The following is a 27,631-nucleotide window of genomic DNA, read 5'->3' on the forward strand; positions in this document are numbered from 1 at the left end:
TGGAGGAATGAACTTTTTAAAGTGAGAGCTTTTTTGTTTTCTGTAATACGCTTTCATTTCTTTGGCTGTGTCGGGTCTTCGTTGCGGCGTGTGGGATCTTCACCGTGGCATGCGGAATCTTAGTTCCTCAACCAGGGATCAAATCCGAGTCCCCTTCATTAAAAGGCAGATTCTTAACCGCTGGACCCCCAGGGAAGTCCCTGAGATCTGTTCACTAGGTGTGTGTGTGGGAGATCATTGTAGGAAGAAAGAAATCCTTGTGTAAAGTACACAAAGCAAGAAAGTACATGGAAACATAGAGAGTATATTTGGTGATCCTTAATTCCTCAAACCAAGGTTTCTGCTGCCTATTATCTGTGTGACCTTGGGTAGGCTACTTAACTCCACTGAGCCTCAATAATCTCATCTATTAAATGAAGATTATAACAGTGCCTGCCTCTTTGGATTGGGTTGAGGATTACATAAGCACTTAGAATAGTGCCTTGCACAAAACAGTCAGAAAGAAATAGGTGTGATTATTAGTGAAATAGGCATTAGGGGACAATAACAATAGATGTCTTGAAATAATGAGTCACATAAAGATGTTAAAGTTAGTCGTACTTTCTCCTCTAAATGGTGTTTCCCAAAGCAGTGCTTCTCAAATTTTAATGTCATACCAGCCACCTGGGCATCTTGTTAAAGTGATTCTGGGATGGGGCCTAAGATGTGAGTTTAACAAGTTTCCAGGTGATGAATATTGAGGAATCTGGTCTAGGGATCACCCTTTGAACCGTAAGGGTGTATAGAACCATGGGCTTGCTTGGTGGCTCAGTGGCAAAAAGTCTGGCTGCCAATGCAGGGGATTCGGGTTCAATTCCTGAGTTGGAAAGATCCCCTGAAGTAGGAATGGCAACCCATTCCAGTATTCTTGCCTTAGAAATCCAATGGACAGAGGAGCCAGGAGGGCTACAGTCCATGGGGTCACAAGAGAGTCGGACATGATTTAGCGACTAAACTACAAAAACAGGGATCTATATAGTTCTGTGGGATAGTAATAGTTAATATAAGAAGAAAAGGGCTCTATCAGATGTATTTAGGAGATGATATAGTAAACAAAATTCATGAGATTTCTTCTCTCGAGTATTTCTCGGGTCCTGTAATACTCCTAGGCACATGCTGAAGTTCCAACAGGAACATACAGTCCTCCTCCTCTTACCTGTGGATTCCCTTTCCAAGGTTTCAGTTACCCACAGTCAATCATGGTATGAACATTTTAAACAGAAAATTTCAGAGATAAATTATGTGTTATTGATAAATTATACAACTTCTGAGTAACGTGATGAAATCTCGCGCGGATCTGCTCTGTCCCTTGCAGAACGTAAATCTTCCTTTTGTCTGGAGTCTCTTACCTGTTACTTAGTAGCCACTTCAGCATCAGATCAACTGGGTATCGCGATGCTTCTGTTCAAGCGACTCTTCCTTTACTTCATAATGACACCCTAAGGGCAAGGGTAGTGATGCTTACAATTCAGATTTGCCAAAAAGGAGTTGTAAAATGCTTGCTTTAACTGAAATGTGAAAATTCTCAGTGAGAAAGGAAAAGAAGTCATATGCTAGAGTTGCTCAAGTCTACAGTAAGACCTCACCTCGTTTCTGTGAAACTCTGAACAAGGAAAAATAGATGTGTGCTAGTTTTGCTGTTGCATCTCAAACAACAAAAGTCAGAGCCACAGAGTGTGCTAAGCGCTTAGTTAAAATGGAAAAGGCAGTAAATTTATACAATAAAAATATTTGCGGGGAGAGAGGAAAAGAGACCATGCTCACATAACTTTGATTAGTGTATTATTATTTTACTGTTTGTTGTTGTTGTTTAGTTAGTCATGTATGATGCTTTGTGACTCCATGGACTGCAGGACACCAGGCTTCCCTGTCTTTCAGTATCTCCCAGAGTTTGCTCAAACTCATGTCCATTAAATCGGTGATGCTATACAATCATCTCAACCTCTGTCGTCCCCTTCTCCTCCTGCCCTCAATCTTTCCCAACATCAGGGTCTCTTCCAATGAATCGACTATTTGCATCAGGTGGCCAAACTATTGGAGCTTCAGCTTCAAGTGGCAATCCTTCCAATGAATATTTAGGGTTGATTTCCTTTAGGATTGACTGGTTTAATCTCCTTGCAGTCCAAAGGACTCTTCAAGGGTCTTCTCCAGCACCACAATTTGAAGGCATCAATTCTTTGGCTCTCAGCCTTCTCTATGGTCCAACTCTCACATCTACACATGACTACTGGAAAAACCATAGCTGTGATCTATACTGATCTTTGTGGGCAAAGTGATATCTCTGCTTTTTAATATCCTGTCTAGATTTGTTGTAGCTTTCCTGCCAAGGAGCAAATGTCTTAATTTCATGGCTGCAGTCACTATCTGCAGTGATTTTGGAGCTCAAGAAAGTAAAATCTATCTCTGTTTTCACTTTTTCCCCTTCTATTTGCTATGAAGTGATGGGACTGGATGCCATGATCTTAGTTTTTGAATGTTGAAGTTTTAAACCAGCTTTTTCACTCGCCTCTTTGACCCTCATCAAGAGGCTCTTTAGTTCCTCTTTGCCTTCTGCCATTAGAGTGGTATCATCTGTATATCTGAGGTTGTTGATGTTTCTCCTGGCAATCTTGATTCCAGCCTGTGATTCATCCAGCCTGGCATTGTGCATGATGTACTCTGCACAGAAGTTAAATAAGCAGGGTGACAGTATATAGCTTTCACATACTCCTTTCCCAATTTGGAACCAATCTGTGTTCCATGTCTGGTTTTAGCTGTTGCTTCTCAGGAGACAGGTAAGGTAGTCTGGTATTCCCATCTCTTTAAGAATTTTCCAGTTTGTTGTGATCCATACATAGGTTTTAGCATAGTCAACGAAGCAGAAGTAAATGTTTTCTGGAATTCCCTTGCTTTCTCTATGATCCAACAAATGTTGTTATTAATCTCTTAGTGAAGTGAAAGTGAAGTCGCTCAGTCATGTCCAACTCTTTGCAACCCCCTTGGACTGTAGCCTACCAGGCTTCTCTGTCCATGGGATTTTTCAGGAAAGAATACTGGAGTGGGTTTCCATTTCCTTCTCCAGGGGATCTTCCTGTCTCAGTGATTGAACCCGGGTCTCCCACATTGTAGGCAGATGCTTTACCCTCTGAGCCACCAGGGAAGCCCGTTAATCTCTTGAAAAAGTGAAGTCACTTAGTCAAGTCCAACTCTTTGCAACCCCATGGACTGTAGCCTACCAGGCTCCTTGGTCCATGGGATTTTCCAGGCAAGAGTACTGGAATGGGTTGCCATTTCATTCTCCAGGGGATCTTTCTGACCCAGGGATCGAACCCAAGTCTCCCGCATTGTAGGCAGACGTTTTACCATCTGAGCTACCAGCAACTGTTAATATCTTACTATGCCTCATTTATAAATTAAACTTAATCACTGATATGTATGTATAAGAAAAAAATACATAGAGTTCAGTATTATCCACGGTTTTAGGCATCCACGAGGCTCTTTGAACATATTCCCTGCAGATAAGCAGGGGAAACCACTTTTGTGTTTTTAGATATAGTCAGCCCTGGGATTTTTTTGGAAGGAATGATGCTAAAGCTGAAACTCCAGTACTTTGGCCACCTCACGCGAAGAGTTGACTCATTGGAAAAGACTTTGATGCTGGGAGGGATTAGGGGCAGGAGGAGAAGGGGACGACCGAGGATGAGATGGCTGGATGGCATCACTGACTCGATGGATGTGAGTCTGAGTGAACTTTGGGAGTTGGTGATGGACAGGGAGGCCTGGCGTGCTGCAATTCATGGAGTCGCAAAGAGTCGGACACGACTAAGCGACTGAAATGAACTGAACTGAACTGAGGAGTGTGTTCCGACCGAGCAACTTCACTTTCACTTTTCACTTTCATGCATTGAAGAAGGAAATGGCAATCCACTCCAGTGTTCTTGCCTGGAGAATCCCAGGGACAGGGGAGCATGATGGGCTGCCGTCTATGGGGTCGCACAGAATCAGACACGATTGAAGCGACTTAGCTGCAGCAGCAGCAGCAGCAGCAGCAGCAGGAGTGTGTTCAGCTGCAAGATGTTAATCGCTTGATTATGGAAGTCCAGACAAACAGGGACATGTCCCTCTTATGTAACAAGAACTCAGGAGGTAGGAGGTTGCTGGCCTTGGTTCAGTGCTCTGCAGTGTGGAAGCTGATATCTCTGCCACTCACTTTGCCCTTCCTTCAGAATCTCAGGTTTTCTTCTGCAGTTTCTGCTTTGAGTCCCTGTTGAAAGCAGAAAGAAGGGAGGATTTATTTATCTTCTTATTTATGCCTTATTGGCTTAATAAAGCATAAATAGACATCAGTTTATGCCTTATTGGCCAGAATTGTGTCATATAGTTATTCTATCTGGAAGTAAGATCATGAGGGAGATTGCTTAATTTTATAGTTGCTAAAATGTACAGGCAAGAGAAGTATCTGCCGTGGTTCCCGAACTTTTTAAAACTTATTTTATTATAGTTGATTTACAATGTTGTGTTAATTTCTGCCATGCAGCTAAGTGATTCAAAGTTATGCATATAGATACATTCTTTTTCATATTCTTTTCCATGGTGGTTTATCAAAGAGTATTGAATATAGTTTCCTGGGCTATATAACAAGACCTTGTTGTTTATCCATACGAGTTTGCATCTTCTAATCCTAAACTCTCACATCCTTCCCCCATCCCACCCTTCCCTTTGGCAACCACAAGTCTGCTCTTTCTGTGAGTCTATTTCACAGATTACAGAACTTTTTTTTTTAATGCCATCTTGAGGGAACAGTATTTCACAGATCATACTTTGCGAAGGTATAAATAATGGAGCACCAGTGGCAATTTTAAATGTGGGTATTATTTGCTCAAGTAATAGCATGAAGACCTCATGCAATTAGGAGATCAAAAGAAGAAAAGCTTTTAAAGGAGAGAAAAATAATTTTACAGACAAGTGGGAGGGGAGCTAAACAAGTATCGTGTTACATAAATCTCAGTATAATAATTTTTCAATGCAGAGGGAATGAAAAACAATTTTAATGCCATAAAAAGATGGAAGAGAAAGAGTTCTAATGAAAAACCTTTGGATTTAGTGGTAACGTTATTTAAACTTAAGTGTCCTTAAGCCCATTTCAATGGACTAGTCTGGGAGAATAGCCAGAGGGCAGAAATAAAAGCAGTTAGAGAAGATAGGCCATTTGAGTTTAGATGTGAGAGAGGGAAATTGGACTAGTTTACCTGAAGTCAGATGGTAAAAGTGTCTGCCTACAGTGTGGGAGACCTGGGTTCGACCTCTGGGTTGGGAAGATCCCCTGGAGAAGGAAATGGCAACCCACTCCAGTATTCTTGCCTGGAGAATCCCAGGGATGGAGGAGCCTGGTAGGCTACAGTCCACGGGGTCACAAAGAGTCGGACACGACTGAGCGACTCCACTATACTACCTGAAGTCAAAACCCAAGAAATACCCCAGTCTAAAACCAATTCCTCAAAAAATTTACCATTAGAGAGTTATTTGCTAGACTTTACCACTTTTTAAAAATGTTTATTAATTTTTTTATTGAAGGATAATTGCTTTACAGAATTTTGTTGTTTTTTGTCAAACCTCAACATGAATCAGCCATAGGTATACATATATCTCCTCCCTTTTGAACCTCCCTCCCATCGCCCTCCTCATCCTAAAATTGCAAATATCTTTTAATTTACATCAGGTGATTGTATTATGGCCAAGAGTTGTTTTTTTTTTTTTAATAAAGCAAAGTAGAAATAAAATGCAAGAATACTGAATACCTGACGTCATTGTAGAAGAGTTTTCCACCAGAAGACAAATGGTACTTTTAAGAAAAGGAGAGTAGGGAGGTGTTCCTTAAAGTACCAACTTCACATGTTTGCCCAACATCTATAGTTTCAACAAGGATGTAAATAATAAAAATTAAGATCCCTCCATAAAGCCCATAATCTATGGTTTGGCCCACACGAAATTAATCGGAAAGAAAGACAAGTTAACACACAGGCAGTTAGTCTACTCCAAGCGATAATCAAGATGGTTTAATGTTAAGCTATTGTCCCAAAAGATTGCAATGTGACTGTCTGGAGTTTAAATTTCATCTTTGCTTTTTTCTATGACAAATTGCATCTCTGTGCTGAGTGTTCTCATCTCTAAAGTATTAATAACAATCTATCTACCCTATAATAGTGTTGTGAGGATTAAATGAGGTATACTATGCTGGGCACATACTAAGTGCTCCATAAATATTTGCTATGATAACAGTGGTGATGCTAGTGAAGAAGAGGAAGATAAAAAAGGAATCTGGGAATTTTCCTGGCTATCTAGTGGTTAATACTCTGCACTCCCAATGCAGAGGACACAGACTTGATCCCTGGTCAGGGAACTAAGATCCTGCATGCTCCACTGCATGGCCAAAAATTTAAAAATAAATAATATAATTTTTAAAAGATAACTGGCAAAGTAATAAAATTTTTTTTAAAAAAGGGAATGTGGTAATGGTGAACTAGAGTCCTGTGTGACCTTCACTTATAGTTGAAAGTGTGAGAAGATAGAGGTTCTCCAGACAGGGTGTAGATAAAGTGAGTTATGCCTCTGGGTAAGTTGTATCTTTTTTTAAAAAGCTCCGCAGTCCAGGTTCTTAATAGAATTTAAAATCCTAAAAAGTGAGAGAATGAAACCTGGTTTACAGATTATCTGATCCAGTGGTCTCTACAGAGGGCTGGGGTGGGGAAGGGTCTTTTATTTTGACAGTGTGCCTTGGGGTCACTTCAGAGAACAGTAAGTTTTCATCTTTCATTTGTCATTCAACACAGCTGTTTTTTGTTTGTTTGTTTGTGTTTGTTTTTAATCTAGTCTCTGTATTTGGGTTCCACATAACACTTGGCTATATTTTATGTGGTTTTGTTTGTTTTCCCCGGGTCGGGAAGATCCCCTGGAGAAGGCAATGGCAACCCACTCCAGTACTCTTGCCTGGAGAACCCCATGGATGGAGGAGCCTGGTGGGCTACAGTCCACGGGGTTGCAAAGAGTCGGACATGACTGAGTGACCTCACTTCACTTTGTTTGGGAAAGAAAGAAAGCTTATTGTCTCTCAAACAAGGTTTAGATCTGCTCGTTTTTTCAGATTCCGATGAAGAAGTTTACTGCATTTTGCAGAGGACAGGTCTTTCTGGGGTAGGACTTTGTTACACTCTGGATTCAGATGAGTTAACAAGCATTATAATCCCAAGACTGTACCCTGTGTTCTAATGAATATCAGAGCTTCCTTTAGAACACTGCCTTCTAAAGCCTGTGCACTCAGTAAATACCACACTGTATGGTGGGCAAGTTCATGACAAGCTGCCACCTTTACAAGAGGATAAAAGAGAAAATTAGGCATTCAATCATGCCAACTTGGTCTCAGGGAGAAAATGACACCGGGTATTGTCTTTTTAGCTTCACTCCTTGGGTGTTGGCACCGTTTGCAGTTTCTAGGCCTTTCTAATTATAGATGTGCTTCATAACATTGTCCCCACCTGCACCTCTAACAACAATATTCAGCACTTTCGCATTATCAAAGATCATTCCAGCTTGAACTAATTAATTCATATAATCCAACCATCTGGGACAGATAGTACTATTATCCAGGTTTTATAGACACAGAAAAGTTCAAAAGAGGTTTCTGCAAGGTCATATAGTAACTGGAATGAGGCCAGGAGTATATCTTAAAAGAACTAGTTTTCTAGTTCATTGGAAGACGACCTTACACAGTCGGATTTAGGGGTAGTGTAATTTTTTTTTTCTTTCTTCCGGGTGCTGAACAGATACTCCTTTGTTGGATACTAGCTCACTCTCTGGTTTCTGCTGTGGCTTCTCTCCCAGAAGGAATGATTAAACCCTTAGGAATGACCATGCACGTCATAATTCTTTGGAATACCAGGTAGTTTGGGAGCTCTTAAAGGTGGCTAACACATGCCAGCTGTTTCACCTCTTGCTCTTCTCCTTTAATTATACCCACTCTATCTCTTCAGTTGAGGGATACTGAAACTCGGAGCTCTTGAAATGTAAAATGAAACCTCAGAAAAGTCAGCTAGTTATGAAGGCTTCTCTTTCCTTTTCTGGTGACCAGCTAACTAACTGAGAGCCTTAGGAATCTCACACTCTTCAAAGAAGGCCCTCAAGAGATAATACCATCTTTTTAATCATGAGTTTTTTAAAAAAAGATAAAAATAACTTATGTTTTCTGAGTTACGAGAAAGTTAACTCTGAAACAATACTAAGTAGCTCGCTGGTGGAAAATGATCATTCTCTTGCAAATTATGTCTGATTCTAATGGCTGTGGTTTGAAAGAGTATTATATCCTCATATATTCACTCATGTTGAAGAGGCAGGAAATAATATACTTAAAAGAAAAAAACAGAAAAAAGTCTATGAGCTTTTGGCTGAAAAGTCAAAAGCTGATAGACTTCTATCTAGGCAAAGATTATGCAAAATAATGTGAAATTTATTTAGAGTTCTACATGGAGTTCCATGTTGCCTCAGAGACCAGTAGGACCAGAAAAATAATTATTCTGCAAACTTTCAGAATATGTCAGGAACTTGGTGAATACGATGAAGAGCTTTTTCTCAATAAGGATCTTTGAAAGGTGGGTCCAGAGAACATCTGCATACCGTTTGTATGTGAGTCACAGGTAACAGGGTGAGTAACTCAGAGGAACTAGGCATTTGGAAGGACCATGTGTCTTACTTTTAGGCTGTTTTAAAATATCGAGCTGTCATCCAGGGCCACTTACTTTTGAACAAGTTGCTTAAACAAATCTGACTCACCCTTCAGGGTGAATTTAAAGATCCTGGAGTCTCTCCTCTACACTCTTCTCATTCAGAGAAGTTGAACTGTCTGACATCTTAGTCTTAGTTCAAGGGTAGTCTTTCGGGATGAACCTGAAAGCGATGAACTTCGCTTTCCTGGAGAAAAGGAAAGTGATAACAGTTTATGTGAAAACCAGATCTATCGTCTAGCACGGTTTTCTGAAACAGTGCGAGAAGGAAACCCCTCAATGATGGCTACAGCGTGCTGATGGCTCTCAGGTATGCTCTCCCAATCCTTCAGGGACCACTTGAGGATCAGATGCCCCAAAGGAGGATGCTTAGACAGGAGGATGCTTAGATAGGAGGATGCTTAGACAGGAGGATGCTTAGACAGGAGGATGCTTAGACAGGAGGATGCTTAGACAGGAGGATGCTTAGACAGGAGGAGAGCACTCTGCACTCATTCCTTCAGTCAATAAGCCCAGGCTGGCCAAGGCGGCATGAATGTCAGCTGTCTTTCTCCTCATTTCATAATCTAATGAAAGACTGGTCCCTGAAGTCTGTTGGTCACTCTAGTTTCTGAATAAGAAAATATTCATCAAAGCCAAAGTTAGGGTGCCACAAGTCTTCTCTTTATACCATCCTTCACCATCACCCACAACTTCCTGAAAGAGTCTATTTAGAGACTAAAACTTTTCCACGCTGGATGCAAGCCCAGAGCAATTTTTTTTTTTTTTGTAAAGTGTGGGGGCAGTCTATTTGACCAGTTTCAGTGACTCGTTTTTTCCTATATCCATAAATAAAACCCGCCAAAATACAGCCTTCCATTCTAAGATGCGACAAGTCCTCAGGACAGAATACTTTCTGGGCCAGAGAGTGCTTTAAAATGTAAAATTTTAAATATTTTATAAGAAATACTTGCGTAGGTTACCTGAAAAATATGTTGTTCAAATTTCCTGAAGCAACAGAAAGAAAATGTAGGAGGAAATTTTGTGCAATAGTTTATTAAAAAAAAAAAAAAAAAAAAAAAAAGGTCCAGCAGTGGTGGGACATGAACACACTCTTGTTAGCTTTTTCTAGCTTTGCTGTTTATGAATTTGTCGGGAAAGGTGTACAGCAGGCAGACCCGAGGTCCGTCATTGGGTGTGACCTGAGTTCTGTCCTTCGATGAGACACCGTGGCCACTGTCTGAAGAACTGGCTGCAGTGTAGGCTGGGCCTCCCTGCCCGCACCGTGTGGGCTCTGACAGAGTGACTGCCTCTGTCTGATTGCTCACAGGCCGCTTTGTGGGTCTGCTCCTGCTACTTCCCAGGCGGAATTGTACTGTGGTTTCAAAACATGGCTTGCTCACCCTGCAAAGTGATAGTGACAAAGGATGCCACCCAGAGACAACTTTCTTTGCAGACCAAATCCTAGGTGAAGCCAGGCTTTTCCCTCTCCTGTCTTTAGGCCTTCCTCCCTAAGGAACTGGCCCAGTGGGTTCCCTAGACACTGGCCGAGGCCTTCACGCCTCACCACTGCTTGGCATTCTCTGCCTCGGGCTCCTCAGGGTCTTCAGAGAGGCTCTGGGTATGGGCCTGGGAACAGTCACTGGGAATTGATTGTCTACTGGGTTTGTTCTTGCTTGTATCGTCTCAGGTGTTGCTTCACCAATGCCTCCTGAGATGTTAATAAGGAAGGGCTAGAATTTCTTCCCTTCTTCTCAAGTAATGGAAATGCCCTTCAGTAAGCAAGCAACAGCTTTATTTATCTTGGTTGTAACTTTTCTGTTGGGAATTTCTGGACAGAAAGGAAAAGAAGAGTGACTGGATGCAGCCTGAGTCACATCGAGGACAGGGACATCTACTTTTTCAGTGTCCCACATAGCCCCAGTGCACATAGGACTGCACTGTCAGGAGAACTGACCTCATCATTTTCTACTAATTGTCACTTGGAACCATTGCTATCAATGCTAATCCAGAAATTGTACATCAAGTTTGCAAAATCCAGTAGAATTTAAGGTCTCGAGGTAGCTGTTCCTCTGTGTGTAGTACAGCAGCTGTTAGTGAAGAAAGTATATTAACCAAAGGGCAAATAAGAAAGGATATGAGGGACATAAAAACCCAAACAGCAGAAATAGAACCATAGTCTTTCAGGCTCCCATGTTTAGTTTAAGGTCAGAGTCATTGCAATCTCCTGAAGGGCATGCTGTTCTCTAAGTTTTCTTGGACCAGATTGTGGGATGTCAAGTAACTGCCAAGACCACAGAATTCACTGGAAGTTTCCAGCATCAGGTTTCCTTGGAACAGGTTTGCTCATGGCATTAGTTTTCTAAAACTGGTAACTTTGCCATGGTGGGTGCTGACTCTGCATGGTAATCCGTTCATATCTCACCCAATGTTTCCAATGGTTATACAGTTGGAGGCATGTACAGGGCATACACTTGGCTAAGCTACTAGGTTTAATAATCCCTTATCTTGATATTCAGTAGATTCAGGTTATACAACTCTTTATCTAGATGGTTTGGAATGCAAGCTTCCAGAAAAGAAGATGGGTTTTTTCATTTCTGTGGCCCTCTTCTATCAAAATTTTCATGTGACTTTATGGTACAATGACCTTTGTTAATTACAATGACCCTTAAAAGGCACTATAATGATTAATATAACATTTATTGAATAGACATGTTTGTGTAGTAGATAAGCTGTTAGTCACTACAACAAATGATGAAAAATTCACCTAGGTGGAGTTCATAGTCAAATGCAAAATCACAATAAAATAATTAGAAATTAGAATCAAAGCACAATAAAATGATTAAAATACCTTTGTACTTTGATAATAGCAGTCTGTATACAAAATGCCTTGGAACCGCCGAAGAAACCGCCGAAGAATGAGCTGCTAATTAGACCTGTGTGGGGACGTCACTTGGACAGAAGTAATACAATATTATTCACAAAGATGATGTAGCTACCAAAAAATAAGTTAGTTTGATCTTGGGAACTATTAGTAGAAGTATGACATCTAGAATATAGAATAGTAAATATCAGTAGTAGCTACTTTGAACTTTACCAGCTAGATAACAGAATACTGGGTTCAATTTGGACCAAAATTAAAAGGATATTAAGAAACTGTAAGTTCACTGAGGAAAGACTGTCTACAATGGACAAAATTAGTAACACTTAGCTCAACTGGGGTACTCAGAGAAGCTCATGGAGAAATATGAACAGTCAGGGAATGTCTGAAGTGTTTCTGTGGAAAGATGTTGTATTATATTTATTCCCCCAAACTCAAGAGTAAAATAAGTAAATTAAATGCATGATGGATGCAAACTTCAAGTATGCTAATATTGATTAAGTTAGGAGGAATCTCCTAAGAATCAAAGCTATCTAAATGATAATATAAGCTGCCTCTTGTGTTGATGAAACTATCATCACAGGATTTAACCAAAGCTGGAATTTTGGTAGAGGATATGGCTGTATATTGTCACCCTGCTTATTTAACTTCTCAGAGTACATCATGAGAAATGCTGGGCTAGATGAAGCACAATCTAGAATCAAGATTGCCAGGAGAAATATCAATAAACTCAGATATACAGATGACACCACCCTTATGGCAGAAAGTGAAGAACTAAAGAGCCTCTTGATGAAAGTGAAAGAGGAGAGTGGAAAAGTTGGTTTAAAGCTCAACATTCAGAAAACGAAGATCATAGCATCCGGTCCCATCATTTCATGGCAAATAAACAGGGAAACAGTGGAAACAGTGAAAGACTTTATTTTTGGAGGCTTCAAAATCACTGCAGATGGTGACTGCAGCCATGAAATTAAAAGGCACTTACTCCTAGGAAGGAAAATTATGACCAACCTAGATAGCATATTAAAAAGCAGAGACATTACTTTGCCAACAAAGATCTGTCTAGTCAAGGCTATGGTTTTTCCAGTAGTCATGTATGGATGTGAGAGTTGGACTATAAAGAAAGCTGAGCACTGAAGAATTGATGCTTTTGAACTGTGGCATTGGAGAAGAATCTTGAGAGTCCTTTGGACTGTAAGGAGATCCAACCAGTCCAACCTAAAGGAGATCAGTCCTGAGTTCATTGGAAGGACTGATGTTGAAGCTGAAACTCCAATATTTTGGCCACCTGATACAAAGAGCTGACTCATCTGAAAAGACCTTGATGCTGGGAAAGATTGAGGGCAGGAGGAGAAGAGGATGACAGAAGATGAGATGGCTGGATGGCATCACCGACTCGATGGACGTGAATTTGGGTAAACTCTGGGAGTTGGTGATGGACAGGGAGGCCTGGTGTGCTGTAGTCCATGGGGTCTCAAAGAGTTGGACACGACTGAGCGACTGAAATGAACTGAACTGAACTGAACTGTAAACACACACATGCATCAGCTGAGTAATAAGTGGAGTGATCTTTTTGGTTTCTCCCAAAGCTTAGGTGTTATGGTTTGGGGTTGTGGTTTTAATGTTACACATTATTTCCAAAAGATAACTTGATCCTCCTGACCTGGGGATCAAACCCTCTTCTGTTAAGTCTCATGCATTGGCAGGCAGGTTCTTTATCACAGTGCCAGCTGGGATGCCCATGCATGACCATAATGGGTAATAAATGAATCACTTAGCAAGTGATAGCCTTTATATTTATAGCAAAGTCTTGATGGTTAATAATAAAAGTCATTACCACCCGGGAAATCTTATGATCCAAAACCACTGGGAAAAATGTACACCAAGAAATAAACAAATGAAGTCATCATGTTTATATATTAATAGAGTGAAGGCTCGAGGCAAGACTAGGAGAGAAGCAACATCAAGAAGAGACAAATCATGTGCCAAAAGGTACAGGAAAGGCTTTCAGCAAGAATAGGAATAAAGGTGACACTGTGGTGGTTAACCAAGAGCCAAACGCTGTTCTTGGTGCTTCATCTCTGCTTATCGAGCCTCCCAACAACCCCGCAAGCTAGATTTTATAAAAGGTATTTCCTTTTGATGAGTGAAGAAACATAGGCACAGAAAGGTTAAGTAATAATGCCTCAGAAGCACACAGCTAGCAGGCAGGGACTGGGATTTGAACGCAAGCATTCGCTTCCCTGGTGGCTCAGTGGTAAAGAATCCACCTGACAATGCAGGAGGCTCGCGTTCGATCCCTCGACCAGGAAGATCCCCTGGACAAGGAAATGGCAACCCACTCCAGTATTCTTGCCTGGAGAATCCCGGTGGACAGAGGAGCCTGGCGGGCTACAGTCCACAGGGTTGCACAGAGTAGAACACAACTCAATAACTGAACAACAACCCTGGCTCTAGAAGTCACACTCTAAACACCTGTGTGACGCCTGTGTCTCTAAATTCAGAATAAATGAGTCACAGAGGAGAGGAGTAAGGGCTTAAAGAAAACAACTAAGGAAAAATGAACTAACAATTTCAATTCTATTTTTTAAAACCAGAGTAAGTAACCATTAGATGTGAATTTTTAATTTAAAATCAGGAAAAATGGAAATATTTTCTTAATACTGTTCTAATTCTCCTCATTGGAAATCATTTTAACAAACTGACTTCTGAATGTCTTTTAATTATGTGGCATTTGTGCCTATGGATCTGACCTAACCCCCAATGATAAATGCCAGAAGGGATCATCTTTGCAGTCATCTACAGGGACAGAGGGAAGAAAGCACCTCTTTTTCATCATTATCTCTGTAACAAAGCCCAAATTCAGGCCTGATGAGTGAGGATTCAGGCATCCTCAGACTCAATAATTAGAAATGAGATGGCTGAATGGCATCACTGACTCGATGGACGTGAGTCTGAGTGAACTCCGGGAGTTGGTGATGGACAGGGAGGCCTGGCGTGCTGCGATTCATGGGGTTGCAAAGAGTCGGACACGACTGAGCGACTGAAATGAACTGAACTGAACTGAACTGATGCCTTTCATTGGTCTTCCCTGGTGGCTCAGACGGTAAAGAACCCGCCTGCAACGCCGGAGACCTGGGTTCGAACTCTGGATTGGGAAGATCCCCTGATGGCAACCCACTCCAGTATTCTTACCTGGAGAATCCCCATGGACAGAGAAGCCTGGTGGGGGGAGGGGGCTAAAATTCATGGGGTCACAAAGAGTCAGATACAACTGAGCGACTAAGCACAGAGCATGCATGTTTTTCATCTGGTTGATGGAGGTAAGTAGTGGAAGAATACTTATATACAGTCTCAAAATGATGATCCACCGCAGAAGCCTTCTTCTGCCCCTGATGCTAGAGGCCAAGGTCATCTAATGCTCAGTCGTTTCTCTGGATCCTAGACATTTCTCCCTAATTTGGTAAAATCAGAGTTGATTGGAGGAAGATCTTACTAATATTCTTATATATACACACATATATATAATTTTATTTATTAAAACTTTTGACTGTGCTGGGTCTTCATTGCTCTGCTGGCTTTCTCTAGCTGTGGCGAGCGGGAGCTATTCCCTAGTTGTGATGCGCGGGCTTCTCATCGAGGTGGCTTCTCTTATTTCAGAGTACAGGCTCCAGGGAGCGTGGGCTTCAGTACTTAAAGTTCCTGGGCGCTAGAGCACAGGCTCAATAATCGTGGTGCACAGGCTTAGTCCTACACGCACATGGAATCTTCCCAGACCAGGGATTGAACCCGTGTTTCCAGTATTGACAGGTGGATTCTTTACCACTGAGCCACCAGGGAAGTCCACTAATATTCTTTATTATGTTGCTGTTCAGTCGCTAAATTGTGTCTGACTCTTTGCAACCCTGTGGACTGCAGTGCGCCAGGCTTCTCTGTCCTTCACCATCTCCCGGAGCTTGCTCAAACTCGTGTCCATCGAGTCGATGATGCCATCCAACCACCTCATCCTCTCTCGCCCCCTTCTCCTCCTGCCCTCAATCTTTCCCAGCATCAGGGTCTTTTCCAGTGAGTTGGCTGTTAGTACCTTATTCCCCACTGCTCCGTGGAAACTTCTGCTTCTCCCTTCTGCCTACTTGGTAGGATGTATCCTTGAACCTGAGGGTAGAAGCTACCTTTACCAGTTGTCTGTGATACACTGCAGGTTAGTTTTACAGAATGAAGCACATGATACACCAACATGTTGCCAATATTCACAGAGACATCACAAAAATTTTTATTTTGATAGATGGGAACTTTCCAAAAATTGTTAGAAGTGGGTTCATTAAAATCCTATGTACCCTAATCAAACCCCAGCCAGGGCCATTGCAGCAACGGGCAAATGAGAGTCCAGGGCTGAAACCCAATTATTGCTGGCTAATTCCAGTCCAAACGCCCAATCTGTGTTACATTATGAAGTAAGGTGGAGAACTAGCCCACAGGGAATCTCAAAAACATCTAAAGGCATCTGTGGGCCTGAGGCATGTGTCATTTATTTATACAACTTGTATTTTAGAATGTGGAAAACCATAAAATCTGACAGAAAACCCCTAATAAGAGTCAAAGCCAAGAATCTGTGGTCAGTAAGGGGCGCCGTGTGGGAGAACAGGGGATGGGGGGAGGGAAGGGAGGGGAAGGATTCCACTCCCTCCTCCTCCAGATTCTGACTCACAAACTCAAAACAATCAGAGACAAGCCTTACTCAACAAAAGGCATATTCACTGCATATTGGTTTTTTTCAGTATTCTCCTCCTAAATGTTCCACTGTTGCACTGCACACAATTTGGTGGGTAAAGTGTAATATTACCATGTCAATTCCATATTTAACCAAGGTATCCTAATGCATGCTAAAGTTTGGGGAAAACATGCTTCAGAAGGGTAACTCTTATCCGTCTGACTATAGGATGTAAGCTGTTTCACTTATTAATTCACTGAACATCAAATCTCCAGAAACCATTTCAAAGATACCTGTCTTCTTTGCAGGCACTTGAGTTGTCTGTTTGTTTATCGGACTACATAATGAACAGGAGTCAGATTTTAAAAATATAAATGGGCACCACAGGAGCAGAGATGCAGATGTTGACAACGGACTTGCGGACACAGGGAGGAGGGTGGGACAAATTGAGAAAGAAGCTTTGATATATATACACCACCACGTGTAACACAGATAGCGTGGGAAGCGGCTGTGTGGCACAGGGAGCTGAGCTCGGTGCTCTGTTATGAATGAGAGGTGGGGATGGGGTTGGAGGGAGGCTCAAGAGAGAGGGCCTGTATGTATACTCATGGCTGATTCACCTTGTTGTACAGCAGAAACTCACACAACATCGTAAAACAATTACACTCCAATTAAAAAAATAAAAAATACAAAAGAGCACACAAAGGAATTTCTCCTCTTTATTCCTGTGTCCTGGAGGCAAAGCCAGATGAATAGCTTGTTTTGTATCCTTCCAGGCTTATTTTATGCATACACCAGCAAATAGGTACATTCTTTTTTCTATACAAAATGTGGTACACCCTACTCACTGTTCAAATGTACTCAGTGTATATCATGCCAACATTAAGTTCTATGGCCTTTTCTAATTTTGCAAAAGAAGGTGCGCTTTATAGAAACCTCTTCAAATAGGGATTTGTTTTGCACTGAAATGCTTCCATTAAACACAAATTCTCATGCTGTGTACTGCTGCTGCTGCTGCTGCTGCTAAGTTGCTACAGTCCTGTTCGACCCCATAGATGGCAGCCCACCAGGCTCCCCCATCCCTGGGATTCTCCAGGCAAGAATACTGGAGTCAGGTGCCATTGCCTTCTGGGGCTGTGTACTAGCAATGCCTTTTCTTTTTATTTGATTTTCAGATATCCCATTTAAATCATCAGATAGAGTTATCATCATCACCTGGTACCATTTCCCCTAAAAAAACTCATGCCCCCAAAGCTCAGCCTTCTACAAATGTCAAGGTTTCATCACATGTAACTGATGGAGTTTTCAGATTAAGATTTGAACCATGTGTTATTCATTCAATAGTGCTGAAATGTATTCCAAATTATTCTGGAGGCCATTTGCTTCCAGCCTCCCATCAAGAGTTATATTGAAACTCCTTTCTGAATTTACTTCTATTTTGTTCTCTCTCACTTGGCATAATGCCAACTCACTTTTGGCTAGAAAACACAGCTATCCTCTCCTTCTTTATTCTTTTAGCCATATTGCAATCCTGACACTTGATCTCTGCAAACAATTATCTGGTTTCTTCAATTCTCCTTTTACTATTCTTTACAGGAATTGAAACATTTTAAATAGTTCTTTGGTCTGTGTGAAAACATTCCCAGCTGTCTCAAAATATGGACCAAATTATTTCAAGGAGCTTATCTTTTCAAAATAAACTTTACAGGAATGATCCTAAACTCCCTAACTTAGAATTCACAGCCAGCAACATTCTGCTTTGTTCACACATATCTTCCTTAATTGAGCTTTCAGCTCAATAAAGATTATGTTATTTTTAGTTTCCAGTGCCTTTGTGATGTATTTCTCCTTCCATGGCCTTACGAAGACCATTACCCATACTCGCCTTTCCACTTGTCTGCAACCCATACGTCAAGTTTCCACCAAGCTACGGAATGCCCTGACCTCTTAATGATGTTATTTTTTATTTGTAAGTGGGCATATTTTACCTTCTTGAACAACCGCTCTCTGAGATAAAAGGTGTGAGCATCGTTATCCCGTGTTACAAATGAGGAAATGGAGGCTTAGAGGGCTTAATTCTTCTTCTACACTGTTCTGTGCTAACAAGATTCTTCAGTCACTTGGCACTCAGTCTGCACTACCTTGTAATACTATCTTTTTACATATTTATGACTTGTCATGACAGCTCAACCTTCTTAAAAGCAGATGGTTTGTCTGTTTCTTGTATTCTCTCCCTGTGACTTGAACAGGAAAGGAACTCGGTAAATATTAGTTGTTTGACTAGCTATAATTAGACAATCATAAAACTCTGAGCGAAAAGGGACCTTTATAAATCACTTAATGAGTGCTTGTGTTTCTCAGAAGTTTTGAGGTTTATATAGCCCAGCCAGTGATAGGTACAATGTCATTCATTTTCATTAGAAGAATTGAGATTAAAAATTACTTTAGTTTTAAATGAAGTGAAGTGAAGTCGCTCAGTCGTGTCCGACTCTTCGTGACCCCGTGGACTGTAGCCCACCAGGCTCCTCCGTCCGTGGGATTCTCCAAGCAAGAATACTGGAGTGGGTTGCCATTTCCTTCTCCAAATAAATACTGATATATAGTGATGTAAAGTTTAAGTACATTTTAAAATGAAACATGAAACAGGATTTTAAGATGAAACATGAGGGACTTCCCTGGTAGTCTGGTGATTAAGACACCACATTTCCAATGCAGGCGGCGTGGGTTCGATCCCTGTTTAGTGAGCAAAGATCTTACATGCCATGTGGCCAAAAGAAGCTGAGATCTGAAACTGTTACCCAACTAGGGCTCGCTTGCCTGCTGCACAGCAAAACCAATATGCGGACACCAGGTTGTGGTGAAGGAAAGTACAGCACTTATTTGCAAGCCACCAAGGCTTTTTTTCTTTTTGGTGGGGGGCGGCGGCGGGGGGAGTTGGGTCGTGTAGGGGATGCACCACATGGCATGTGGAGTCCTAATTCCTGGACCAGCGCTCAAATCTGTGCCACCTGCAGTGGAAGTTCAGAGTCTTGATCATTGGACTTCTGGGGAAGCCCCTCAGTGACTTTTAGGGAAGGGTTTTAAAAGGCAAATGTTTGGGGTTAGGGTTGCAACACATGGACTTTCTTCTGTTTGGTTGCTGGTGAGAGAAGGTGGTGTTTCAGGAACCTTCATCAACCTTTTGGTTCCAACCTGTCTGAGGTCTACATGCTTGTTGTCAGCATGTAGTCATCATCCTCAGCCTGGGCAGGGGTCTTAGTTTCTGCCAGATAGCTCAAAGATATGTGTCAGATTGTTATGTATTATTTCTTGAGGAGGAACTATCAATAGAACTCTGTTTTAGCTGCTGACTATTGTTTAAGCTATCATTACTTTTCTTGCTTAACTTCTTTTCCTCTGTTTCTGCATCCACTCACTTTCCTAATTAGTAACTGTTGAGTCTCTTCTTTGGACTCAACTAAGGCCTATTTCTACAATAAGAAATGGGGACCCGGGATGGCTTTTGTACTTGGGAGGGCCCCTCAGGGTCCTGCTTGATTTCAAAACTTGAAAGAAACTCCAGAGAAATATCGGAACTGTAATGGGATGTTTCAGGCAACCCTAGGCTTCTAGGGGTAATTTTTCTTTTTCCTCTTCTGCAGCTGGTTCTGTCTATTGAAAAATCTGAGAAACATGAAGTTGCAATACTAGGTAAGGCCTGGAGAGACTAAGCAAATTGCCTCAAATCACACATTAATTCAACCAGTATTGATTCAGCATCTGCTACTACGTGCAAACACTAGAGCTAAAACAATGAGCAAAACACACAAGGCCACTGACCTTATAAAGTTTGTATGCAAGTAGGGGTGAGGGGTGGGGAGTCGTTAAGTTAATATTCAATATGTGTAACCCATATAAACCAGCCACCCTCTTGGTTAGTCTAGCAGATCATATTAAATAAAAGCAACTCAAATCTTTATTGCAGGCTCTGCAGAAAATACCCGAGGGTGAGTCCATTCTTATTGCACAATAAAATATCTTTTATTTCCTTTATCTTAAATTCTCAGTATGGCACCCAGCCAGTAGTAAGCTGATGAAACTGATTTTCCCAAAGTTCTTCCTTACTCTCAGCCTGAAGAACTACCTCCTTGATCTCTCATCCTCTCTCTTCTTTCATCTAGTCTAGCCTCAATACAAATGAAGTTAGCTTCTGGCAAGAAATTTCTGTGCTAATGGTAGAAAAAAAATGTAAAATCTTATTAATAGGTTTTTGTACCTGTTCCCCCCTCCCCCCCCATATAGTGTGGTAAATGTTAAAGTGCAGAGTACTTGATCTAGGCTGGGGGATTAAGGAAGATTTCTCTGAGAAAGGGAACTATTAAGCTGAGATCCAACTGTTAAATAAACGTTAACCAAGAAAAGAAGGTCTGACTGAAAAAAAAGCACAACCTAAAAGTTAAGAATTATATTTTTATTCAAAGACATTGCTGAAGACTGTAGCCTGGGAAGGCAGCCTCTCATGTAGATCTGAGGGTCTAATCAAAGAAATAAGGGAAGAGCTAGGATTTGTGGGAGTTTTCACTTGAAAAAAAAAAAAAAACAAAACCAACAACAGAGAAAACAACAGCAGAAAAACCCCAAACTCCACAGCACATGTAATTGAACATCCAAAGATTACTTCTAGTCACAAAAATCTAGACATCTCAAGTTAATGATTTTAGTGCTTTTCTATGTATAGGAAGAGTCTAGGCTTGTTGAAATTATTTCTTTAATATGTGTCCTCACTATCTAGGACCAATAATCTGTTTTTCTACACCTTGGATTCCCCTCAGGGCATACTGTGCAATGTTGGTTTTCTAGTGCATAGAAAAGTTATATTTACACTAAAGCTCTGCTGGTAAAGAACCTGCCTGCAATGCAAGAGACCCTAGTTCGAGTCCAGTTTTCATGGGCTTCCCTGCTAGCTCAGTCAGTAAAGAAGCTGCCTGCAATGTGGGAGACCTGGGTTCGAGCCTTGGGTTGGGGGGATTCCCTGGAGAAGAAAATGGCAACCTACTCCAGTATTCTTGCCTGGAGAATCCCATAGACAGAGGAGCCTGGCAGGCTACAGTCCACAGGGTCGCAAAGAGTCAGATAAGACTGAGTGACTAAGCACGTATACACCCACGATCTGAGAGATTTGGAGAGAACTTCTCGGTAGATATCTATTGAACTGAGACAGGGTCAGAGAGATGGAAAGAAGAGTGAAAATTCAGAAGCTATTAAGAAATGGTCAGAACTTAATGCTTTTTTGGATATGGGTGCTGAAGGAAAGAGAGGTCAAGGATAAGGCCCAAGCTTCTGGCTTAAGCAACTGAGTGGATGAGAATGATAGACTTTGAGACAGGAAATACAAGAAGACCAGATTTTGTGGAGGAATTTTTTTTTAACTTTAATTTTTACTTTATTTTACTTTTACAATACTGTATTGGTTTTGCCATACATTGACATGAATCTACCACGGGTGTACATGCCTTCGCAAACATGAACCCCCCCTCCCACCTCCCTCCCCATAACATCTCTCTGGGTCATCCCCATGCACCAGCCCCAAGCATGCTGTATCCTGCATCAGACATAGACTGGCGATTCATTTCTTACATGATAGTATACATGTTTCAATGCCATTCTCCCAAATCATCCCACCCTCTCCCTCTCCCTCTGAGTCCAAAAGTCCGCTATACACATCTGTGTCTCTTTTGCTGTCTTGCATACAGGGTCATCATTGCCATCTTTCTAAATTCCATATATATGTGTTAGTATACTGTATTGGTGTTTTTCTTTCTGGCTCACTTCACTCTGTATAATAGGCTCCAGTTTCATCCATCTCATCAGAACTGATTCAAATGTATTCTTTTTAATGGCTGAGTAATACTCCATTGTGTATATGTACCACAGCTTTCTTATCCATTCGTCTGCTGATGGACATCTAGGTTGTTTCCATGTCCTGGCTATTATAAACAGTGCTGCGATGAACATTGGGGTACATGTATCTCTTTCATTCTGGTTTCCTTGGTGTGTATGCCCAGCAGTGGGATTGCTGGGTCATAAGGCAGTTCTATTTGCAATTTTTTAAGGAATCTCCACACTGTTCTCCATAGTGGCTGTACTAGTTTGCATTCCCACCAACAGTGTAGGAGGGTTCCCTTTTCTCCACACCCTCTCCAGCATTTATTGCTTGCAGACTTTTGGATCGCAGCCATTCTGACTGGTGTGAAGTGGTGCCTCATTGTGGTTTTGATTTGCATTTCTCTAATAATGAGTGATGTTGAGCATCTTTTCATGTGTTTGTTAGCCATCCGTATGTCTTCTTTGGAGAAATGTCTATTTAGCTCTTTGGCCCATTTTTTGATTGGGTCGTTTATTTTTCTGGAATTGAGCTGCATAAGTTGCTTGTATATTTTTTAGATTAGTTGTCAGTTGCTTCATTTGCTATTATTTTCTCCCATTCAGAAGGCTGTCTTTTCACCTTGCTGATATTTTCCTTTGTTGTGCAGAAACTTTTAATTTTAATTAGATCCCATTTGTTTATTTTTGCTTTTATTTCCAGAATTCTGGGGGGTGGATCATGGAGGATCCTGCTGTGATTTATGTTGGAGAGTGTTTTGCCTATGTTCTCCTCTAGGAGTTTTATAGTTTCTGGCCTTACATTTAGACCTTTAATCCATTTTGAGTTTATTTTTGTGTGTGGTGTTAGAAAGTGATCTAGTTTCATTCTTTTACAAGTGGTTGACCAGTTTTCCCAGCACCACTTGTTAAAGAGATTGTCTTTACTCCATTGTATATTCTTGCCTCCTTTGTCAAAGATAAGGTGTCCATATGTATGTGGATTTATCTCTGGGCTTTCTATTTTGTTCCATTGATCTATATGTCTGTCTTTGTGCCAGTACCATACTGTCTTGATGACTGTGGCTTTGTAATAGAGCCTGAGTGTGGAGGAATTTTGAAGGTTAAAATGGCTTAAAAATGAGACAGGGGAAAAAAAATGAATAGTGATTTTGGCCCACTTATTAATGAGCATTTGGATTATTTTCAGCTTTTGATGCCTGTGAATGTTCTCGTTCATGCATTTTGGTGGATGTATGTTTTCTTTCCTCTTTGGTAAACGTTTATGAGTAAAATTTCTGAGTCATAAGGTAGATGTATGTCTGTAAGAAATTCCCAAATGAATGAGGTTGGTTGCTGCTGTTGTTGAGTAGCTAAGTTGTGTCTATCTCTTTTTGACCCCATGGACTGCAGCACGCGAGGCTTCCCTATCCTTCACCCTCTCCCAGAGCTTGCTCAAACTCATGTGCATGAAGTCAGTGATGCCATCCAACCCTCTCATCCTCTGTTGTCCCCTTCTCTTGTCCTCAATCTTTCCCAACATCAGGGTCTTTTCCAATGAGTCTGCTCTTTGCATCAGGTGGCTCAAAGTATTAGAGCTTCTTCAGCTTCAGCATCAGTCCTTCCAATGAATATCCAGGGTTGATTTCCTTTTGGATTGGACTGACTGGTTTGATCTCCTTGCTGTCCAAGGGACTCTCAAGAGGGCATGTGGTTGTACTAATTTGCATCTCATCAGTAATGTGTGGGAGTTTTACTTCTTCCACCTCTTGGCCTATATTTGGTATTTTCAGTGTATTTAATTTTGGCCATCCTAGTTGAGTATGGAGTAATAGCTCATCATATTTGTTTTTTTTTTTTTTTTTCGCTTGTTTGTTTTTTGGCACTACCTTGTGAGATATTAGTTCCCTGACCAGGGATCAAACCTGAGCCCACAGCAGTAAAAGTTCTGAGTGCTGAGTCCTAACCACTGGCCTGAAGGAAATTCTCTCAGTGTAGTTTAACTTGTGTTCCCCTGATTATTAACAATACTGAGTTCTTTATTGTGTACTTATTAGATGGTCATAAAGCTTCTTTTGCCATGTGTCTCAAAGTTTGTTTTTTTTTAACTCCTTTTCTTTTGGGATTGGGGTCTCATAATTGAGATACAGCAGTTATTTTTCTATTCTGGGCACAAGTCCATCTTCCAGTCTGTGGCTTCCTATTCACTCTCTTAATTGACTTTTAAAAAGAAGATTTTTTAATTTTGAGAGAGCTTAATTTGTTAATTTTTTTCTTCTATGATTGCCTTTTCCTACGTTGTGCCAATATGCTGATGTTTTTCCTTTAAACTCTCTATAGCTCTATCCTTTATGTTTAGGTCCATGATTTATCTTGAATTAAAGAGGTAGTGGTCATAGTTCTTTTGTTTCCATGTGAATATCCAGTTTTCCAGCATAACTTATTTAAGACTTTCTTTCCTCATTGAATTGCTTTGGTACCTTTTGTTACCTTTGTTTGAAATCTGGAATTGAGATAACGCCAGCTTTGTTTTTTATCTTAGGATTGCTTTTATTTTTCCAGGTCTTTTCTGGTTCCAAAGAAATCTTAGGATGGTTTCTTCTATTTCTGTGAGTTGGCATCTTTACCCAAAATGAAATAAACATATAGGTGCTGGCCTATTTCTGCTCTTCATTCTGTTCTGCTGATCTATGTGTCTCTTCTTTTGCCAGTATTATCCATCTTGATTACTATAACTTTATATTTTAGGTCAGGAACGACATTTTATACTTTTTTTGTACTCTATACAGTGGATCTTTTAGAGTAGCTGCACATGGTAAAGCATATGGAGGATATAGCATCCATTTAGTAAATATCTTCGGATTAGCTATGATAAACAGCAAATGACACACCTTGAACTTATACAGTGTTTTATATCAATTATCTCTCCATAAAGCTGGGGAAGAAAAGAAAATGACTGTTAATACATACATCCATGTATTTTTTTCCATTATAACTGGCCCCTCAAATATTTACCACAGCAAATATGTAACAACATAAAATAAAACTATTTTATTTAAATCCACTTTATGGAAGATAATACATCACACACTCAAACAAAAGAGGGGTCTCATAAGAACCTGGATAAATATCTGATAAGTGTCTTGTAAAAAAAGCACTGACGCTTCATGAAAGGATTCTATAAATCACAAGTTCAAGTTTAAGCCAGTTGTAAGTAAGTCTTGATAAAGGGCCTTCTTAGTTAAATAAAACTACTGAGTTCTTCCCCATAGAAGTCAGAAATATACCTGAAGCCCGAAACTTCAGCTTTCCTAAAGGCTCTTTTCTTCACTGTACAACTTCCTTTGAAAACAGTTGAAATCATGTCTGGAAGCATGCAAAGTGACCCTGTTTCCTCTAATACTCTCTTAAGCAGATAGAGTTCATTTACAGTTCAGTACCATTTAAGGTCTTCACTGATAATGAGAGTACAGACTAGATGGAAAAAAATAAAGATCTAAGTTCTAAGCTTCCACTTTTGAAGTAAGAAGAAAAAAATATATCTGCCAATCATGGAGTAAACCTAAATATATTTCAAAACAATTGAACCTACTGAAACCTTTTCCTAAAGACAACCAGGCAGAAATCGATACAAAGCAGTGAAGTGACTGCCTTGTCTGCCTTCCAAAGAGCATGGCAGAAAATGAATATTTAATGATAGACAAGCCACTATGCTGAATGGAAGGAATAATGGCTTGGACAGAAGGATATTGTTACACTAGAGGATCAAGTGAATTACAATTAGTCTAATGATGAAATTTTTAAGTCTCTGCTTTATGGCTTTTGTCTTGAAATACCAGTCATAGGTCTGTTATAAATCCTACTTTCATGGGCCACAGAGCTTTACCGCATGCATGCAGATAATTCATCCTTATAGTTACCCACAAAGGGTCCTTGAAACTGAAATTGAATTTACCTACTTCTTTTCCTTGGCTTAGCATTTCTACCTGGGGTACAAAACAGAAGACATGTCAACAGTCGACAATGCTTTTTCAAAGATCTCCCAGTTTCCAGTTCACCTTGGTCTCTGAAAGATGAAGAATAATTCCATCAAGCAGTGACAAAGAAGTCTAACAGGTCAGGCTTACCTGGGAAGAGTCAACCTACAAGAAAGTTTGAAATCAAACTAGTTGGGAAGATTTCCCCCTTTGAAAGTGATGAATTTGTCATGGTTATTGACTTATACAGTCACTGATTTCCTCATATATTTGGGGGAGAAATATATAATCAGATTACTGAATCTTATATTTTGTTGCTTGAAAATTACAAGGTTTAAAGTGAAAATGAAGTCACTCAGTCGACTCTTTATGATCCCAAGGACTGTAGCCTACCAGGCTTCTCCGTCCATAGGATTTTCCAGGCAAGGGTACTGGAGTGGGTTGCCATTTCCTTCTCCAGGGGATCTTCCTGACGCAGGAATCAAACCCAGGTCTCCCATATTGCATGCAGACGTTTTACCCTCTGAGCCACCAGGGTTAAAAGCATATTCAATTACTCTATTTCATTCCTGATAACAACCTTCATTTCTCCAGGGATTAGAAGAACATGTTCTCTCCACATCTGGGATAAATAAGGTATTCTTTGGTTTTTAAAAAATTCTTTTCCTTTTTGATACAGCTGGAATTTATTGTAGTGTTTGGTTCTCCTGTGTTTATCTAAGTTGATTCTTTCCAAGTCTTTAGCTAACTATTTGAAAGACAATGAATTAAGCGGTTATCCTTTGCCCTTTATTTGTTTTGTCTCTATTATAGGTCAGGCTCATATTTCAAACTCCAATAACTCAATACCGTATGATTTTCATCATGTCACAGTGAGTTTAGTTTTCCAAATCTGCTAGGCTGAATCTACGCTTACCTTATTACCTATGAAAATGTTTTGATGTTGTTGTTCATTTATTTTTCATTAGTTCTTACAGGAATTTTACTTGTACTGCAATAAATCTAAATATAAAAATAATATTAAGGTCTTTAGTTTCTCAGAAAAAGCATGCCTAATTCTTTAGTTACATTATTTTTCCCTCCTTAGGATTTAATCATAAAAAGCATGTTTTAATTACATTTACTTCCAGATACTTAATGCGTTTGTTGATATGATGAATTCTGCTTTCTAGTTGTCTATAATCATTCTTATTTGACTCCATTGACATTTTTAGCATGCAAGCAGGTAATAAGCAAGTGTAAATTTGTTTACACTCTTCATATTTAGTGATGTGGTAACAGAATTACCTCATTATGTTTCTGTAAGTAAACTGACTACTGTGTGACCTGAATCTCATGTTTCTCACTAAGAGGTCCTTAACAACAGATCATACAATTGTTCCTGATTCTTCTCATTTAAAACTTACCTTTAGTTTTAATGTAACGCATTATTTTTGAGCTATACATCTGCTTT

General features: G+C 40.4%; 1 protein-coding gene across 3 annotated transcripts in view; it reads left to right on the forward strand.

Annotated features, from left to right (window-relative positions):
• Positions 1–3,669: 3,669 nt before the first annotated feature.
• The window catches only part of MTUS1 (microtubule associated scaffold protein 1), a 229,787-nt gene continuing 205,825 nt past the window's right edge, over positions 3,670–27,631 (forward strand). Inside the window, exon 1 of one of the 3 annotated variants that reach the window (XM_060407020.1) lies at positions 3,670–4,164. The gene's annotated coding sequence lies outside the window, so the exon portion shown is untranslated. The remainder of the gene's footprint in view (positions 4,165–27,631) is intronic. The other 2 variants (XM_060407042.1, XM_060407030.1) reach the window with 2 other exon arrangements.

This window comes from Ovis aries, chromosome 26 (genome assembly GCF_016772045.2).
Source record: "Ovis aries strain OAR_USU_Benz2616 breed Rambouillet chromosome 26, ARS-UI_Ramb_v3.0, whole genome shotgun sequence".
In the NCBI taxonomy this organism is placed as follows: Eukaryota; Metazoa; Chordata; class Mammalia; order Artiodactyla; family Bovidae; genus Ovis; species Ovis aries.